This window comes from Paroedura picta, chromosome 1 (assembly GCF_049243985.1).
Source record: "Paroedura picta isolate Pp20150507F chromosome 1, Ppicta_v3.0, whole genome shotgun sequence".
Lineage (NCBI taxonomy): Eukaryota > Metazoa > Chordata > Lepidosauria > Squamata > Gekkonidae > Paroedura > Paroedura picta.
The window spans coordinates 189310604-189332266 of record NC_135369.1 but is presented as its reverse complement, the minus strand read 5'-3'; positions in this window follow the sequence as shown (position 1 = coordinate 189332266).

The following is a 21663-nucleotide window of genomic DNA, read 5'->3' as shown; positions in this document are numbered from 1 at the left end:
AGGAAGTAAATGTGAAAAAAATATTTCTACATCCCATGGCCTTTCCCAACCATTTAAATTTTTCTCTTACAGGTCTAACACTTCAGAAAAACCAATACAACGCCCACCCGGAAGAATATATAAAGCTAAACGAACGGTTCACTGGGTACATATCCGTACGAAAATCCCTACTGATTTTCCTGTTTTTACAAGGAAGTAAAATGTGAAAAAATATTTCTACATCCCATGGCCTTTCCCAACCATTTAAATTTTTCTCTTACAGGTCTAACACTTCCGAAAAACCAAAACAACGCCCACCCGGGACAATATGTAAAGTTAAACGAACGGTTCACTGGGTACTTATCCGTACGAAAATCCCTATTGATTTTCCTGTTTTTACAAGGAAGTAAAATGTGAAAAAAATATTTCTACATCCTATGGCCTTTCCCAACCATTTAAATTTTTCTCTTACAGGTCTAACACTTCTGAAAAACCCATTCAACGCCCACCCGGAACAATATATAAAGCTAAACAAACCGTTCACTGGGTACTTATCCGTACGAAAATCCCTATTGATTTACCTGTTTTTAAAAGGAAATAAAATGTGAAAAAAATATTTCTACATCCCATGGCCTTTCCCAACCATTTAAATTTTTCTCTTACAGGTCTAACACTTCCGAAAAACCAATACAACGCCCACCCGGAACAATATATAAAGCTAAACGAACCGTTCACTGGGTACTTATCCGTACGAAAAACCCTATTGATTTACCTGTTTTTACAAGGAAGTATATGTGAAAAAAATATTTCTACATCCCATGGCCTTTCCCAACCATTTAAATTTTTCTCTTACATGTCTAACACTTCCTAAAAACCAAAACAACGCCCACCCGGAACAATATATAAAGCTAAACAAACCGTTCACTGGGCACTTATCCGTACGAAAAACCCTATTGATTTACCTGTTTTTACAAGGAATTAAAATGTGAAAAAAATATTTCTACATCCCATGGCCTTTCCCAACCATTTAAATTTTTCTCTTACAGGTCTAACACTTCCGAAAAATCAAAACAACGCCCACCCGGAACAATATATAATGCTAAACGAACGGTTCACTGGGTACTTATCCGTACGAAAATCCCTATTGATTTACCTGTTTTTAAAAGGAAATAAAATGTGAAAAAAATATTTCTACATCCCATGGCCTTTCCCAACCATTTAAATTTTTCTTTTACAGGTCTAACACTTCTGAAAAACCAATACAACGCCCACCCGGAACAATATATAAAGCTAAACGAACCGTTCACTGGGTACTTATCCGTACGAAAAACCCTATTGATTTACCTGTTTTTACAAGGAAGTAAATGTGAAAAAAATATTTCTACATCCCATGGCCTTTCCCAACCATTTAAATTTTTCTCTTACAGGTCTAACACTTCCGAAAAACCAATACAACGCCCACCCGGAACAATATATAAAGCTAAACGAACCGTTCACTGGGTACTTATCCGTACGAAAAACCCTATTGATTTACCTGTTTTTACAAGGAAGTATATGTGAAAAAAATATTTCTACATCCCATGGCCATTCCCAACCATTTAAATTTTTCTCTTACAGGTCTAACACTTCCGAAAAACCAAAACATCGCCCACCCGGAACAATATATAAAGCTAAACGAACCGTTCACTGGGCACTTATCCGTACGAAAAACCCTATTGATTTACCTGTTTTTACAAGGAAATAAAATGTGAAAAAATATTTCTACATCCCATGGCCTTTCCCAACCATTTAAATTTTTCTCTTACAGGTCTAACACTTCCGAAAAACCAATGCAACGCCCACCCGGAAGAATATATAAAGATAAACGAACCGTTCACTGGGTACTTATCCGTATGAAAATCCCTATGGATTTTCCTGTTTTTACAAGGAAGTAAAATGTGAAAAAAATATTTCTACATCCCATGGCCTTTCCCAACCATTTAAATTTTTCTCTTACAGGTCTAACACTTCCGAAAAACCAAAACAACGCCCACCCGGAACAATATATAAAGTTAAACGAACGGTTCACTGGGTACATATCCGTACGAAAATCCCTACTGATTTTCCTGTTTTTACAAGGAAGTAAAATGTGAAAAAATATTTCTACATCCCATGGCCTTTCCCAACCATTTAAATTTTTCTCTTACAGGTCTAACACTTCCGAAAAACCAATACAACGCCCACCCGGAACAATATATAAAGATAAACGAACCGTTCACTGGGTACTTATCCGTATGAAAATCCCTATCGATTTTCCTGTTTTTACAAGGAAGTAAAATGTGAAAAAAATATTTCTACATCCCATGGCCTTTCCCAACCATTGAAATTTTTCACTTACAGGTCTAACACTTCCGAAAAACCAAAACAACGCCCACCCGGAACAATATATAAAGCTAAACGAACCGTTCACTGGGTACTTATCCGTACGAAAATCCCTATTGATTTTCCTGTTTTTACAAGGAAGTAAAATGTGAAAAAAATATTTCTACATCCTATGGCCTTTCCCAACCATTTAAATTTTTCTCTTACAGGTCTAACACTTCTGAAAAACCCATTCAACGCCCACCCGGAACAATATATAAAGCTAAACAAACCGTTCACTGGGTACTTATCCGTACGAAAATCCCTATTGATTTACCTGTTTTTAAAAGGAAATAAAATGTGAAAAAAATATTTCTACATCCCATGGCCTTTCCCAACCATTTAAATTTTTCTCTTACAGGTCTAACACTTCTGAAAAACCAATACAACGCCCACCCGGAACAATATATAAAGCTAAACGAACCGTTCACTGGGTACTTATCCGTACGAAAAACCCTATTGATTTACCTGTTTTTACAAGGAAGTATATGTGAAAAAAATATTTCTACATCCCATGGCCTTTCCCAACCATTTAAATTTTTCTCTTACATGTCTAACACTTCCTAAAAACCAAAACAACGCCCACCCGGAACAATATATAAAGCTAAACAAACCGTTCACTGGGCACTTATCCGTACGAAAAACCCTATTGATTTACCTGTTTTTACAAGGAATTAAAATGTGAAAAAAATATTTCTACATCCCATGGCCTTTCCCAACCATTTAAATTTTTCTCTTACAGGTCTAACACTTCCGAAAAACCAAAACAACGCCCACCCGGAACAATATATAATGCTAAACGAACGGTTCACTGGGTACTTATCCGTACGAAAATCCCTATTGATTTACCTGTTTTTAAAAGGAAATAAAATGTGAAAAAAATATTTCTACATCCCATGGCCTTTCCCAACCATTTAAATTTTTCTTTTACAGGTCTAACACTTCTGAAAAACCAATACAACGCCCACCCGGAACAATATATAAAGCTAAACGAACCGTTCACTGGGTACTTATCCGTACGAAAAACCCTATTGATTTACCTGTTTTTACAAGGAAGTAAATGTGAAAAAAATATTTCTACATCCCATGGCCTTTCCCAACCATTTAAATTTTTCTCTTACAGGTCTAACACTTCCGAAAAACCAATACAACGCCCACCCGGAACAATATATAAAGCTAAACGAACCGTTCACTGGGTACTTATCCGTACGAAAAACCCTATTGATTTACCTGTTTTTACAAGGAAGTATATGTGAAAAAAATATTTCTACATCCCATGGCCTTTCCCAACCATTTAAATTTTTCTCTTACAGGTCTAACACTTCCGAAAAACCAAAACATCGCCCACCCGGAACAATATATAAAGCTAAACGAACCGTTCACTGGGCACTTATCCGTACGAAAAACCCTATTGATTTACCTGTTTTTACAAGGAAATAAAATGTGAAAAAATATTTCTACATCCCATGGCCTTTCCCAACCATTTAAATTTTTCTCTTACAGGTCTAACACTTCCGAAAAACCAATGCAACGCCCACCCGGAAGAATATATAAAGATAAACGAACCGTTCACTGGGTACTTATCCGTATGAAAATCCCTATGGATTTTCCTGTTTTTACAAGGAAGTAAAATGTGAAAAAAATATTTCTACATCCCATGGCCTTTCCCAACCATTTAAATTTTTCTCTTACAGGTCTAACACTTCCGAAAAACCAAAACAACGCCCACCCGGGACAATATGTAAAGTTAAACGAACGGTTCACTGGGTACTTATCCGTACGAAAATCCCTATTGATTTTCCTGTTTTTACAAGGAAGTAAAATGTGAAAAAAATATTTCTACATCCCATGGCCTTTCCCAACCATTTAAATTTTTCTCTTACAGGTCTAACACTTCCGAAAAACCAATACAACGCCCACCCGGAAGAATATATAAAGATAAACGAACCGTTCACTGGGTACTTATCCGTATGAAAATCCCTATCGATTTTCCTGTTTTTACAAGGAAGTAAAATGTGAAAAAAATATTTCTACATCCCATGGCCTTTCCCAACCATTTAAATTTTTTTCTTACAGGTCTAACGCTTCCGAAAAACCAATACAACGACCACCCGGAACAATATATAAAGCTAAACGAACCGTTCACTGGGTACTTATCCGTACGAAAAACCCTATTGATTTACCTGTTTTTACAAGGAAGTAAATGTGAAAAAAATATTTCTACATCCCATGGCCTTTCCCAACCATTTAAATTTTTCTCTTACAGGTCTAACACTTCCGAAAAACCAATACAACGCCCACCCGGAACAATATATAAAGCTAAACGAACCGTTCACTGGGTACTTATCCGTACGAAAAACCCTATTGATTTACCTGTTTTTACAAGGAAGTATATGTGAAAAAAATATTTCTACATCCCATGGCCTTTCCCAACCATTTAAATTTTTCTCTTACATGTCTAACACTTCCGAAAAACCAAAACAACGCCCACCCGGAACAATATATAAAGCTAAACGAACCGTTCACTGGGCACTTATCCGTACGAAAAACCCTATTGATTTACCTGTTTTTACAAGGAAATAAAATGTGAAAAAAATATTTCTACATCCCATGGCCTTTCCCAACCATTTAAATTTTTCTCTTACAGGTCTAACACTTCCGAAAAACCAAAACAACGCCCACCCGGAACAATATATAAAGCTAAACGAACGGTTCACTGGGTACTTATCCGTACGAAAATCCCTATTGATTTTCCTGTTTTTACAAGGAAGTAAAATGTGAAAAAATATTTCTACATCCCATGGCCTTTCCCAACCATTTAAATTTTTCTCTTACAGGTCTAACACTTCCGAAAAACCAATACAACGCCCACCCGGAAGAATATATAAAGCTAAACGAACCGTTCACTGGGTACTTATCCGTATGAAAATCCCTATCGATTTTCCTGTTTTTACAAGGAAGTAAAATGTGAAAAAAATATTTCTACATCCCATGGCCTTTCCCAACCATTTAAATTTTTCTCTTACAGGTCTAACACTTCCTAAAAACCAAAACAACGCCCACCCGGAACAATATATAAAACTAAACGAACCGTTCACTGGGCACTTATCCGTACGAAAAACCCTATTGATTTACCTGTTTTTACAAGGAAATAAAATGTGAAAAAAATATTTCTACATCCCATGGCCTTTCCCAACCATTTAAATTTTTCTCTTACAGGTCTAACACTTCCGAAAAACCAAAACAACGCCCACCCGGAACAATATATAAAGCTAAACGAACGGTTCACTGGGTACTTATCCGTACGAAAATCCCTATTGATTTTCCTGTTTTTACAAGGAAGTAAAATGTGAAAAAAATATTTCTACATCCCATGGCCTTTCCCAACCATTTAAATTTTTCTCTTACAGGTCTAACACTTCCGAAAAAACAATACAACGCCCACCCGGAACAATATATAAAGCTAAACGAACGGTTCACTGGGTACTTATCCGTACGAAAAACCCTATTGATTTACCTGTTTTTACAAGGAAATAAAATGTGAAAAAAATATTTCTACATCCCATGGCCTTTCCCAACCATTTAAATTTTTCTCTTACAGGTCTAACACTTCCGAAAAACCAAAACAACGCCCACCCGGGACAATATGTAAAGTTAAACGAACGGTTCACTGGGTACTTATCCGTACGAAAATCCCTATTGATTTTCCTGTTTTTACAAGGAAGTAAAATGTGAAAAAAATATTTCTACATCCCATGGCCTTTCCCAACCATTTAAATTTTTCTCTTACAGGTCTAACACTTCCGAAAAACCAATACAACGCCCACCCGGAAGAATATATAAAGATAAACGAACCGTTCACTGGGTACTTATCCGTATGAAAATCCCTATCGATTTTCCTGTTTTTACAAGGAAGTAAAATGTGAAAAAAATATTTCTACATCCCATGGCCTTTCCCAACCATTTAAATTTTTTTCTTACAGGTCTAACGCTTCCGAAAAACCAATACAACGACCACCCGGAACAATATATAAAGCTAAACGAACCGTTCACTGGGTACTTATCCGTACGAAAAACCCTATTGATTTACCTGTTTTTACAAGGAAGTAAATGTGAAAAAAATATTTCTACATCCCATGGCCTTTCCCAAGCATTTAAATTTTTCTCTTACAGGTCTAACACTTCCGAAAAACCAATACAACGCCCACCCGGAACAATATATAAAGCTAAACGAACCGTTCACTGGGTACTTATCCGTACGAAAAACCCTATTGATTTACCTGTTTTTACAAGGAAGTATATGTGAAAAAAATATTTCTACATCCCATGGCCTTTCCCAACCATTTAAATTTTTCTCTTACATGTCTAACACTTCCGAAAAACCAAAACAACGCCCACCCGGAACAATATATAAAGCTAAACGAACCGTTCACTGGGCACTTATCCGTACGAAAAACCCTATTGATTTACCTGTTTTTACAAGGAAATAAAATGTGAAAAAAATATTTCTACATCCCATGGCCTTTCCCAACCATTTAAATTTTTCTCTTACAGGTCTAACACTTCCGAAAAACCAAAACAACGCCCACCCGGAACAATATATAAAGCTAAACGAACGGTTCACTGGGTACTTATCCGTACGAAAATCCCTATTGATTTTCCTGTTTTTACAAGGAAGTAAAATGTGAAAAAATATTTCTACATCCCATGGCCTTTCCCAACCATTTAAATTTTTCTCTTACAGGTCTAACACTTCCGAAAAACCAATACAACGCCCACCCGGAAGAATATATAAAGCTAAACGAACCGTTCACTGGGTACTTATCCGTATGAAAATCCCTATCGATTTTCCTGTTTTTACAAGGAAGTAAAATGTGAAAAAAATATTTCTACATCCCATGGCCTTTCCCAACCATTTAAATTTTTCTCTTACAGGTCTAACACTTCCTAAAAACCAAAACAACGCCCACCCGGAACAATATATAAAACTAAACGAACCGTTCACTGGGCACTTATCCGTACGAAAAACCCTATTGATTTACCTGTTTTTACAAGGAAATAAAATGTGAAAAAAATATTTCTACATCCCATGGCCTTTCCCAACCATTTAAATTTTTCTCTTACAGGTCTAACACTTCCGAAAAACCAAAACAACGCCCACCCGGAACAATATATAAAGCTAAACGAACGGTTCACTGGGTACTTATCCGTACGAAAATCCCTATTGATTTTCCTGTTTTTACAAGGAAGTAAAATGTGAAAAAAATATTTCTACATCCCATGGCCTTTCCCAACCATTTAAATTTTTCTCTTACAGGTCTAACACTTCCGAAAAAACAATACAACGCCCACCCGGAACAATATATAAAGCTAAACGAACGGTTCACTGGGTACTTATCCGTACGAAAAACCCTATTGATTTACCTGTTTTTACAAGGAAGTAAATGTGAAAAAAATATTTCTACATCCCATGGCCTTTCCCAAACATTTAAATTTTTCTCTTACAGGTCTAACACTTCAGAAAAACCAATACAACGCCCACCCGGAAGAATATATAAAGCTAAACGAACGGTTCACTGGTTACTTCTCCGTTCGAAAATCCCTACTGATTTTCCTGTTTTTACAAGGAAGTAAAATGTGAAAAAATATTTCTACATCCCATGGCCTTTCCCAAACATTTAAATTTTTCTCTTACAGGTCTAACACTTCCGAAAAACCAATACAACGCCCACCCGGAACAATATATAAAGATAAACGAACCGTTCACTGGGTACTTATCCGTATGAAAATCCCTATCGATTTTCCTGTTTTTACAAGGAATTAAAATGTGAAAAAAATATTTCTACATCCCATGGCCTTTCCCAACCATTTAAATTTTTCTCTTACAGGTCTAACACTTCCGAAAAACCAAAACAACGCCCACCCGGAACAATATATAAAGCTAAACGAACCGTTCACTGGGTACTTATCCGTACGAAAATCCCTATTGATTTTCCTGTTTTTACAAGGAAGTAAAATGTGAAAAAAATATTTCTACATCCTATGGCCTTTCCCAACCATTTAAATTTTTCTCTTACAGGTCTAACACTTCCGAAAAAACAATACAACGCCCACCCGGAACAATATATAAAGCTAAACGAACGGTTCACTGGGTACTTATCCGTACGAAAAACCCTATTGATTTACCTGTTTTTACAAGGAAGTAAATGTGAAAAAAATATTTCTACATCCCATGACCTTTCCCAACCATTTAAATTTTTCTCTTACAGGTCTAACACTTCAGAAAAACCAATACAACGCCCACCCGGAAGAATATATAAAGATAAACGAACCGTTCACTGGGTACTTATCCGTATGAAAATCCCTATCGATTTTCCTGTTTTTACAAGGAAGTAAAATGTGAAAAAAATATTTCTACATCCCATGGCCTTTCCCAACCATTTAAATTTTTCTCTTACAGGTCTAACACTTCCGAAAAAACAATACAACGCCCATCCGGAACAATGTATAAAGCTAAACAAACCGTTCACTGGGCAATTATATGTACGAAAAACCCTATTGATTTACCTGTTTTTACAAGGAAATAAAATGTGAAAAAAATATTTCTACATCTCATGGCCTTTCCCAACCATTTAAATTTTTCTCTTACAGGTCTAACGCTTCCGAAAAACCAATACAACGACCGCCCGGAACAATATATAAAGTTAAACGAACCGTTCACTGGGTACTTATCCGTACGAAAATCCCTATGGATTTTCCTGTTTTTATAAGGAAGTAAAATGTGAAAAAAATATTTCTACATCCCATGGCCTTTCCCAACCATTTAAATTTTTTTCTTACAGGTCTAACACTTCTGAAAAACCCATTCAACGCCCACCCGGAACAATATATAAAGCTAAACGAACCGTTCACTGGGTACTTATCCGTACGAAAATCCCTATTGATTTACCTGTTTTTAAAAGGAAATAAAATGTGAAAAAAATATTTCTACATCCCATGGCCTTTCCCAACCATTTAAATTTTTCTCTTACAGGTCTAACACTTCCGAAAAACCAATACAACGCCCACCCGGAACAATATATAAAGCTAAACGAACCGTTCACTGGGTACTTATCCGTACGAAAAACCCTATTGATTTACCTGTTTTTACAAGGAAGTATATGTGAAAAAAATATTTCTACATCCCATGGCCTTTCCCAACCATTTAAATTTTTCTCTTACATGTCTAACACTTCCTAAAAACCAAAACAACGCCCACCCGGAACAATATATAAAGCTAAACGAACCGTTCACTGGGCACTTATCCGTACGAAAAACCCTATTGATTTACCTGTTTTTACAAGGAAATAAAATGTGAAAAAAATATTTCTACATCCCATGGCCTTTCCCAACCATTTAAATTTTTCTCTTACAGGTCTAACACTTCCGAAAAACCAAAACAACGCCCACCCGGAACAATATATAAAGCTAAACGAACGGTTCACTGGGTACTTATCCGTACGAAAATCCCTATTGATTTACCTGTTTTTACAAGGAAGTAAAATGTGAAAAAAATATTTCTACATCCCATGGCCTTTCCCAACCATTTAAATTTTTCTCTTACAGGTCTAACACTTCCGGAAAAAAAATACACCGCCCACCCGGAACAATATATAAAGCTAAATGAACGGTTCACTGGGTACTTATCCGTACGAAAAACCCTATTGATTTACCTGTTTTTACAAGGAAGTAAATGTGAAAAAAATATTTCTACATCCCATGGCCTTTCCCAACCATTTAAATTTTTTTCTTACAGGTCTAACGCTTCCGAAAAACCAATACAACGACCACCCGGAACAATATATAAAGCTAAACGAACCGTTCACTGGGTACTTATCCGTACGAAAAACCCTATTGATTTACCTGTTTTTACAAGGAAGTAAATGTGAAAAAAATATTTCTACATCCCATGACCTTTCCCAACCATTTAAATTTTTCTCTTACAGGTCTAACACTTCAGAAAAACCAATACAACGCCCACCCGGAAGAATATATAAAGATAAACGAACCGTTCACTGGGTACTTATCCGTATGAAAATCCCTATCGATTTTCCTGTTTTTACAAGGAAGTAAAATGTGAAAAAAATATTTCTACATCCCATGGCCTTTCCCAACCATTTAAATTTTTCTCTTACAGGTCTAACACTTCCGAAAAAACAATACAACGCCCATCCGGAACAATGTATAAAGCTAAACAAACCGTTCACTGGGCAATTATATGTACGAAAAACCCTATTGATTTACCTGTTTTTACAAGGAAATAAAATGTGAAAAAAATATTTCTACATCTCATGGCCTTTCCCAACCATTTAAATTTTTCTCTTACAGGTCTAACGCTTCCGAAAAACCAATACAACGACCGCCCGGAACAATATATAAAGTTAAACGAACCGTTCACTGGGTACTTATCCGTACGAAAATCCCTATGGATTTTCCTGTTTTTATAAGGAAGTAAAATGTGAAAAAAATATTTCTACATCCCATGGCCTTTCCCAACCATTTAAATTTTTTTCTTACAGGTCTAACACTTCTGAAAAACCCATTCAACGCCCACCCGGAACAATATATAAAGCTAAACGAACCGTTCACTGGGTACTTATCCGTACGAAAATCCCTATTGATTTACCTGTTTTTAAAAGGAAATAAAATGTGAAAAAAATATTTCTACATCCCATGGCCTTTCCCAACCATTTAAATTTTTCTCTTACAGGTCTAACACTTCCGAAAAACCAATACAACGCCCACCCGGAACAATATATAAAGCTAAACGAACCGTTCACTGGGTACTTATCCGTACGAAAAACCCTATTGATTTACCTGTTTTTACAAGGAAGTATATGTGAAAAAAATATTTCTACATCCCATGGCCTTTCCCAACCATTTAAATTTTTCTCTTACATGTCTAACACTTCCTAAAAACCAAAACAACGCCCACCCGGAACAATATATAAAGCTAAACGAACCGTTCACTGGGCACTTATCCGTACGAAAAACCCTATTGATTTACCTGTTTTTACAAGGAAATAAAATGTGAAAAAAATATTTCTACATCCCATGGCCTTTCCCAACCATTTAAATTTTTCTCTTACAGGTCTAACACTTCCGAAAAACCAAAACAACGCCCACCCGGAACAATATATAAAGCTAAACGAACGGTTCACTGGGTACTTATCCGTACGAAAATCCCTATTGATTTACCTGTTTTTACAAGGAAGTAAAATGTGAAAAAAATATTTCTACATCCCATGGCCTTTCCCAACCATTTAAATTTTTCTCTTACAGGTCTAACACTTCCGGAAAAAAAATACACCGCCCACCCGGAACAATATATAAAGCTAAATGAACGGTTCACTGGGTACTTATCCGTACGAAAAACCCTATTGATTTACCTGTTTTTACAAGGAAGTAAATGTGAAAAAAATATTTCTACATCCCATGGCCTTTCCCAACCATTTAAATTTTTTTCTTACAGGTCTAACGCTTCCGAAAAACCAATACAACGACCACCCGGAACAATATATAAAGCTAAACGAACCGTTCACTGGGTACTTATCCGTACGAAAAACCCTATTGATTTACCTGTTTTTACAAGGAAGTAAATGTGAAAAAAATATTTCTACATCCCATGGCCTTTCCCAACCATTTAAATTTTTCTCTTACAGGTCTAACACTTCTGAAAAACCAATACAACGCCCACCCGGAACAATATATAAAGCTAAACGAACCGTTCACTGGGTACTTATCCGTACGAAAAACCCTATTGATTTACCTGTTTTTACAAGGAAGTATATGTGAAAAAAATATTTCTACATCCCATGGCCTTTCCCAACCATTTAAATTTTTCTCTTACACGTCTAACACTTCCGAAAAACCAAAACAACGCCCACCCGGAACAATATATAAAGCTAAACGAACCGTTCACTGGGCACTTATCCGTACGAAAAACCCTATTGATTTACCTGTTTTTACAAGGAAGTAAATGTGAAAAAAATATTTCTACATCCCATGACCTTTCCCAACCATTTAAATTTTTCTCTTACAGGTCTAACACTTCAGAAAAACCAATACAACGCCCACCCGGAAGAATATATAAAGATAAACGAACCGTTCACTGGGTACTTATCCGTATGAAAATCCCTATCGATTTTCCTGTTTTTACAAGGAACTAAAATGTGAAAAAAATATTTCTACATCCCATGGCCTTTCGCAACCATTTAAATTTTTCTCTTACAGGTCTAACACTTCCGAAAAAACAATACAACGCCCACCCGGAACAATGTATAAAGCTAAACAAACCGTTCACTGGGCAATTATATGTACGAAAAACCCTATTGATTTACCTGTTTTTACAAGGAAATAAAATGTGAAAAAAATATTTCTACATCTCATGGCCTTTCCCAACCATTTAAATTTTTCTCTTACAGGTCTAACGCTTCCGAAAAACCAATACAACGCCCACCCGGAACAATATATAAAGCTAAACGAACCGTTCACTGGGTACTTATCCGTACGAAAATCCCTATTGATTTTCCTGTTTTTATAAGGAAGTAAAATGTGAAAAAAATATTTCTACATCCCATGGCCTTTCCCAACCATTTAAATTTTTTTCTTACAGGTCTAACACTTCTGAAAAACCCATTCAACGCCCACCCGGAACAATATATAAAGCTAAACGAACCGTTCACTGGGTACTTATCCGTACGAAAATCCCTATTGATTTACCTGTTTTTAAAAGGAAATAAAATGTGAAAAAAATATTTCTACATCCCATGGCCTTTCCCAACCATTTAAATTTTTCTCTTACAGGTCTAACACTTCTGAAAAACCAATACAACGCCCACCCGGAACAATATATAAAGCTAAACGAACCGTTCACTGGGTACTTATCCGTACGAAAAACCCTATTGATTTACCTGTTTTTACAAGGAAGTATATGTGAAAAAAATATTTCTACATCCCATGGCCTTTCCCAACCATTTAAATTTTTCTCTTACACGTCTAACACTTCCGAAAAACCAAAACAACGCCCACCCGGAACAATATATAAAGCTAAACGAACCGTTCACTGGGCACTTATCCGTACGAAAAACCCTATTGATTTACCTGTTTTTACAAGGAAGTAAATGTGAAAAAAATATTTCTACATCCCATGACCTTTCCCAACCATTTAAATTTTTCTCTTACAGGTCTAACACTTCAGAAAAACCAATACAACGCCCACCCGGAAGAATATATAAAGATAAACGAACCGTTCACTGGGTACTTATCCGTATGAAAATCCCTATCGATTTTCCTGTTTTTACAAGGAACTAAAATGTGAAAAAAATATTTCTACATCCCATGGCCTTTCGCAACCATTTAAATTTTTCTCTTACAGGTCTAACACTTCCGAAAAAACAATACAACGCCCACCCGGAACAATGTATAAAGCTAAACAAACCGTTCACTGGGCAATTATATGTACGAAAAACCCTATTGATTTACCTGTTTTTACAAGGAAATAAAATGTGAAAAAAATATTTCTACATCTCATGGCCTTTCCCAACCATTTAAATTTTTCTCTTACAGGTCTAACGCTTCCGAAAAACCAATACAACGCCCACCCGGAACAATATATAAAGCTAAACGAACCGTTCACTGGGTACTTATCCGTACGAAAATCCCTATTGATTTTCCTGTTTTTATAAGGAAGTAAAATGTGAAAAAAATATTTCTACATCCCATGGCCTTTCCCAACCATTTAAATTTTTTTCTTACAGGTCTAACACTTCTGAAAAACCCATTCAACGCCCACCCGGAACAATATATAAAGCTAAACGAACCGTTCACTGGGTACTTATCCGTACGAAAATCCCTATTGATTTACCTGTTTTTAAAAGGAAATAAAATGTGAAAAAAATATTTCTACATCCCATGGCCTTTCCCAACCATTTAAATTTTTCTCTTACAGGTCTAACACTTCCGAAAAACCAATACAACGCCCACCCGGAACAATATATAAAGCTAAACGAACCGTTCACTGGGTACTTATCCGTACGAAAAACCCTATTGATTTACCTGTTTTTACAAGGAAGTATATGTGAAAAAAATATTTCTACATCCCATGGCCTTTCCCAACCATTTAAATTTTTCTCTTACAGGTCTAACACTTCCGGAAAAAAAATACACCGCCCACCCGGAACAATATATAAAGCTAAATGAACGGTTCACTGGGTACTTATCTGTACGAAAAACCCTATTGATTTACCTGTTTTTACAAGGAAGTAAATGTGAAAAAAATATTTCTACATCCCATGGCCTTTCCCAACCATTTAAATTTTTCTCTTACAGGTCTAACACTTCCAAAAAACCAATACAACGACCACCCGGAACAATATATAAAGCTAAACGAACCGTTCACTGGGTACTTATCCGTACGAAAAACCCTATTGATTTACCTGTTTTTACAAGGAAGTAAATGTGAAAAAAATATTTCTACATCCCATGGCCTTTCCCAACCATTTAAATTTTTTTCTTACAGGTCTAACACTTCCGAAAAACCAATACAACGCCCACCCGGAACAATATATAAAGCTAAACGAACCGTTAACTGGGTACTTATCCGTACGAAAAACCCTATTGATTTACCTGTTTTTACAAGGAAGTATATGTGAAAAAAATATTTCTACATCCCATGGCCTTTCCCAACCATTTAAATTTTTCTCTTACACGTCTAACACTTCCGAAAAACCAAAACAACGCCCACCCGGAACAATATATAAAGCTAAACGAACCGTTCACTGGGCACTTATCCGTACGAAAAACCCTATTGATTTACCTGTTTTTACAAGGAAGTATATGTGAAAAAAATATTTCTACATCCCATGGCCTTTCCCAACCATTTAAATTTTTCTTTTACAGGTCTAACACTTCTGAAAAACCAATACAACGCCCACCCGGAACAATATATAAAGCTAAACGAACCGTTCACTGGGTACTTATCCGTACGAAAAACCCTATTGATTTACCTGTTTTTACAAGGAAGTAAATGTGAAAAAAATATTTCTACATCCCATGGCCTTTCCCAACCATTTAAATTTTTCTCTTACAGGTCTAACACTTCCGAAAAACCAATACAACGCCCACCCGGAACAATATATAAAGCTAAACGAACCGTTCACTGGGTACTTATCCGTACGAAAAACCCTATTGATTTACCTGTTTTTACAAGGAAGTATATGTGAAAAAAATATTTCTACATCCCATGGCCTTTCCCAACCATTTAAATTTTTCTCTTACAGGTCTAACACTTCCGAAAAACCAAAACATCGCCCACCCGGAACAATATATAAAGCTAAACGAACCGTTCACTGGGCACTTATCCGTACGAAAAACCCTATTGATTTACCTGTTTTTACAAGGAAATAAAATGTGAAAAAATATTTCTACATCCCATGGCCTTTCCCAACCATTTAAATTTTTCTCTTACAGGTCTAACACTTCCGAAAAACCAATACAACGCCCACCCGGAAGAATATATAAAGATAAACGAACCGTTCACTGGGTACTTATCCGTATGAAAATCCCTATGGATTTTCCTGTTTTTACAAGGAAGTAAAATGTGAAAAAAATATTTCTACATCCCATGGCCTTTCCCAACCATTTAAATTTTTCTCTTACAGGTCTAACACTTCCGAAAAACCAAAACAACGCCCACCCGGAACAATATATAAAGTTAAACGAACGGTTCACTGGGTACTTATCCGTACGAAAATCCCTATTGATTTTCCTGTTTTTACAAGGAAGTAAAATGTGAAAAAAATATTTCTACATCCCATGGCCTTTCCCAACCATTTAAATTTTTCTCTTACAGGTCTAACACTTCCGAAAAACCAATACAACGCCCACCCGGAAGAATATATAAAGATAAACGAACCGTTCACTGGGTACTTATCCGTATGAAAATCCCTATCGATTTTCCTGTTTTTACAAGGAAGTAAAATGTGAAAAAAATATTTCTACATCCCATGGCCTTTCCCAACCATTTAAATTTTTCTCTTACAGGTCTAACACTTCCGAAAAAACAATACAACGCCCACCCGGAACAATGTATAAAGCTAAACAAACCGTTCACTGGGCACTTATCCGTACGAAAAACCCTATTGATTTACCTGTTTTTACAAGGAAATAAAATGTGAAAAAAATATTTCTACATCTCATGGCCTTTCCCAACCATTTAAATTTTTTTCTTACAGGTCTAACGCTTCCGAAAAACCAATACAACGACCACCCGGAACAATATATAAAGCTAAACGAACCGTTCACTGGGTACTTATCCGTACGAAAAACCCTATTGATTTACCTGTTTTTACAAGGAAGTAAATGTGAAAAAAATATTTCTACATCCCATGGCCTTTCCCAACCATTTAAATTTTTCTCTTACAGGTCTAACACTTCCGAAAAACCAATACAACGCCCACCCGGAACAATATATAAAGCTAAACGAACCGTTCACTGGGTACTTATCCGTACGAAAAACCCTATTGATTTACCTGTTTTTACAAGGAAGTATATGTGAAAAAAATATTTCTACATCCCATGGCCTTTCCCAACCATTTAAATTTTTCTCTTACATGTCTAACACTTCCGAAAAACCAAAACAACGCCCACCCGGAACAATATATAAAGCTAAACGAACCGTTCACTGGGCACTTATCCGTACGAAAAACCCTATTGATTTACCTGTTTTTACAAGGAAATAAAATGTGAAAAAAATATTTCTACATCCCATGGCCTTTCCCAACCATTTAAATTTTTCTCTTACAGGTCTAACACTTCCGAAAAACCAAAACAACGCCCACCCGGAACAATATATAAAGCTAAACGAACGGTTCACTGGGTACTTATCCGTACGAAAATCCCTATTGATTTTCCTGTTTTTACAAGGAAGTAAAATGTGAAAAAATATTTCTACATCCCATGGCCTTTCCCAACCATTTAAATTTTTCTCTTACAGGTCTAACACTTCCGAAAAACCAATACAACGCCCACCCGGAAGAATATATAAAGCTAAACGAACCGTTCACTGGGTACTTATCCGTATGAAAATCCCTATCGATTTTCCTGTTTTTACAAGGAAGTAAAATGTGAAAAAAATATTTCTACATCCCATGGCCTTTCCCAACCATTTAAATTTTTCTCTTACAGGTCTAACACTTCCTAAAAACCAAAACAACGCCCACCCGGAACAATATATAAAGCTAAACGAACCGTTCACTGGGCACTTATCCGTACGAAAAACCCTATTGATTTACCTGTTTTTACAAGGAAATAAAATGTGAAAAAAATATTTCTACATCCCATGGCCTTTCCCAACCATTTAAATTTTTCTCTTACAGGTCTAACACTTCCGAAAAACCAAAACAACGCCCACCCGGAACAATATATAAAGCTAAACGAACGGTTCACTGGGTACTTATCCGTACGAAAATCCCTATTGATTTTCCTGTTTTTACAAGGAAGTAAAATGTGAAAAAAATATTTCTACATCCCATGGCCTTTCCCAACCATTTAAATTTTTCTCTTACAGGTCTAACACTTCCGAAAAAACAATACAACGCCCACCCGGAACAATATATAAAGCTAAACGAACGGTTCACTGGGTACTTATCCGTACGAAAAACCCTATTGATTTACCTGTTTTTACAAGGAAGTAAATGTGAAAAAAATATTTCTACATCCCATGACCTTTCCCAACCATTTAAATTTTTCTCTTACAGGTCTAACACTTCAGAAAAACCAATACAACGCCCACCCGGAAGAATATATAAAGATAAACGAACCGTTCACTGGGTACTTATCCGTATGAAAATCCCTATCGATTTTCCTGTTTTTACAAGGAAGTAAAATGTGAAAAAAATATTTCTACATCCCATGGCCTTTCCCAACCATTTAAATTTTTCTCTTACAGGTCTAACACTTCCGAAAAAACAATACAACGCCCATCCGGAACAATGTATAAAGCTAAACAAACCGTTCACTGGGCAATTATATGTACGAAAAACCCTATTGATTTACCTGTTTTTACAAGGAAATAAAATGTGAAAAAAATATTTCTACATCTCATGGCCTTTCCCAACCATTTAAATTTTTCTCTTACAGGTCTAACGCTTCCGAAAAACCAATACAACGACCGCCCGGAACAATATATAAAGTTAAACGAACCGTTCACTGGGTACTTATCCGTACGAAAATCCCTATTGATTTTCCTGTTTTTATAAGGAAGTAAAATGTGAAAAAAATATTTCTACATCCCATGGCCTTTCCCAACCATTTAAATTTTTTTCTTACAGGTCTAACACTTCTGAAAAACCCATTCAATGCCCACCCGGAACAATATATAAAGCTAAACGAACCGTTCACTGGGTACTTATCCGTACGAAAATCCCTATTGATTTACCTGTTTTTAAAAGGAAATAAAATGTGAAAAAAATATTTCTACATCCCATGGCCTTTCCCAACCATTTAAATTTTTCTCTTACAGGTCTAACACTTCCGAAAAACCAATACAACGCCCACCCGGAACAATATATAAAGCTAAACGAACCGTTCACTGGGTACTTATCCGTACGAAAAACCCTATTGATTTACCTGTTTTTACAAGGAAGTATATGTGAAAAAAATATTTCTACATCCCATGGCCTTTCCCAACCATTTAAATTTTTCTCTTACATGTCTAACACTTCCTAAAAACCAAAACAACGCCCACCCGGAACAATATATAAAGCTAAACGAACCGTTCACTGGGCACTTATCCGTACGAAAAACCCTATTGATTTACCTGTTTTTACAAGGAAATAAAATGTGAAAAAAATATTTCTACATCCCATGGCCTTTCCCAACCATTTAAATTTTTCTCTTACAGGTCTAACACTTCCGAAAAACCAAAACAACGCCCACCCGGAACAATATATAAAGCTAAACGAACGGTTCACTGGGTACTTATCCGTACGAAAATCCCTATTGATTTACCTGTTTTTACAAGGAAGTAAAATGTGAAAAAAATATTTCTACATCCCATGGCCTTTCCCAACCATTTAAATTTTTCTCTTACAGGTCTAACACTTCCGGAAAAAAAATACACCGCCCACCCGGAACAATATATAAAGCTAAATGAACGGTTCACTGGGTACTTATCCGTACGAAAAACCCTATTGATTTACCTGTTTTTACAAGGAAGTAAATGTGAAAAAAATATTTCTACATCCCATGGCCTTTCCCAACCATTTAAATTTTTTTCTTACAGGTCTAACGCTTCCGAAAAACCAATACAACGACCACCCGGAACAATATATAAAGCTAAACGAACCGTTCACTGGGTACTTATCCGTACGAAAAACCCTATTGATTTACCTGTTTTTACAAGGAAGTAAATGTGAAAAAAATATTTCTACATCCCATGGCCTTTCCCAACCATTTAAATTTTTCTCTTACAGGTCTAACACTTCTGAAAAACCAATACAACGCCCACCCGGAACAATATATAAAGCTAAACGAACCGTTCACTGGGTACTTATCCGTACGAAAAACCCTATTGATTTACCTGTTTTTACAAGGAAGTATATGTGAAAAAAATATTTCTATATCCCATGGCCTTTCCCAACCATTTAAATTTTTCTCTTACACGTCTAACACTTCCGAAAAACCAAAACAACGCCCACCCGGAACAATATATAAAGCTAAACGAACCGTTCACTGGGCACTTATCCGTACGAAAAACCCTATTGATTTACCTGTTTTTACAAGGAAGTAAATGTGAAAAAAATATTTCTACATCCCATGACCTTTCCCAACCATTTAAATTTTTCTCTTACAGGTCTAACACTTCAGAAAAACCAATACAACGCCCACCCGGAAGAATATATAAAGATAAACGAACCGTTCACTGGGTACTTATCCGTATGAAAATCCCTATCGATTTTCCTGTTTTTACAAGGAACTAAAATGTGAAAAAAATATTTCTACATCCCATGGCCTTTCGCAACCATTTAAATTTTTCTCTTACAGGTCTAACACTTCCGAAAAAACAATACAACGCCCACCCGGAACAATGTATAAAGCTAAACAAACCGTTCACTGGGCAATTATATGTACGAAAAACCCTATTGATTTACCTGTTTTTACAAGGAAATAAAATGTGAAAAAAATATTTCTACATCTCATGGCCTTTCCCAACCATTTAAATTTTTCTCTTACAGGTCTAACGCTTCCGAAAAACCAATACAACGCCCACCCGGAACAATATATAAAGCTAAACGAACCGTTCACTGGGTACTTATCCGTACGAAAATCCCTATTGATTTTCCTGTTTTTATAAGGAAGTAAAATGTGAAAAAAATATTTCTACATCCCATGGCCTTTCCCAACCATTTAAATTTTTTTCTTACAGGTCTAACACTTCTGAAAAACCCATTCAACGCCCACCCGGAACAATATATAAAGCTAAACGAACCGTTCACTGGGTACTTATCCGTACGAAAATCCCTATTGATTTACCTGTTTTTAAAAGGAAATAAAATGTGAAAAAAATATTTCTACATCCCATGGCCTTTCCCAACCATTTAAATTTTTCTCTTACAGGTCTAACACTTCCGAAAAACCAATACAACGCCCACCCGGAACAATATATAAAGCTAAACGAACCGTTCACTGGGTACTTATCCGTACGAAAAACCCTATTGATTTACCTGTTTTTACAAGGAAGTATATGTGAAAAAAATATTTCTACATCCCATGGCCTTTCCCAACCATTTAAATTTTTCTCTTACAGGTCTAACACTTCCGGAAAAAAAATACACCGCCCACCCGGAACAATATATAAAGCTAAATGAACGGTTCACTGGGTACTTATCTGTACGAAAAACCCTATTGATTTACCTGTTTTTACAAGGAAGTAAATGTGAAAAAAATATTTCTACATCCCATGGCCTTTCCCAACCATTTAAATTTTTCTCTTACAGGTCTAACACTTCCAAAAAACCAATACAACGACCACCCGGAACAATATATAAAGCTAAACGAACCGTTCACTGGGTACTTATCCGTACGAAAAACCCTATTGATTTACCTGTTTTTACAAGGAAGTAAATGTGAAAAAAATATTTCTACATCCCATGGCCTTTCCCAACCATTTAAATTTTTCTCTTACAGGTCTAACACTTCCGAAAAACCAATACAACGCCCACCCGGAACAATATATAAAGCTAA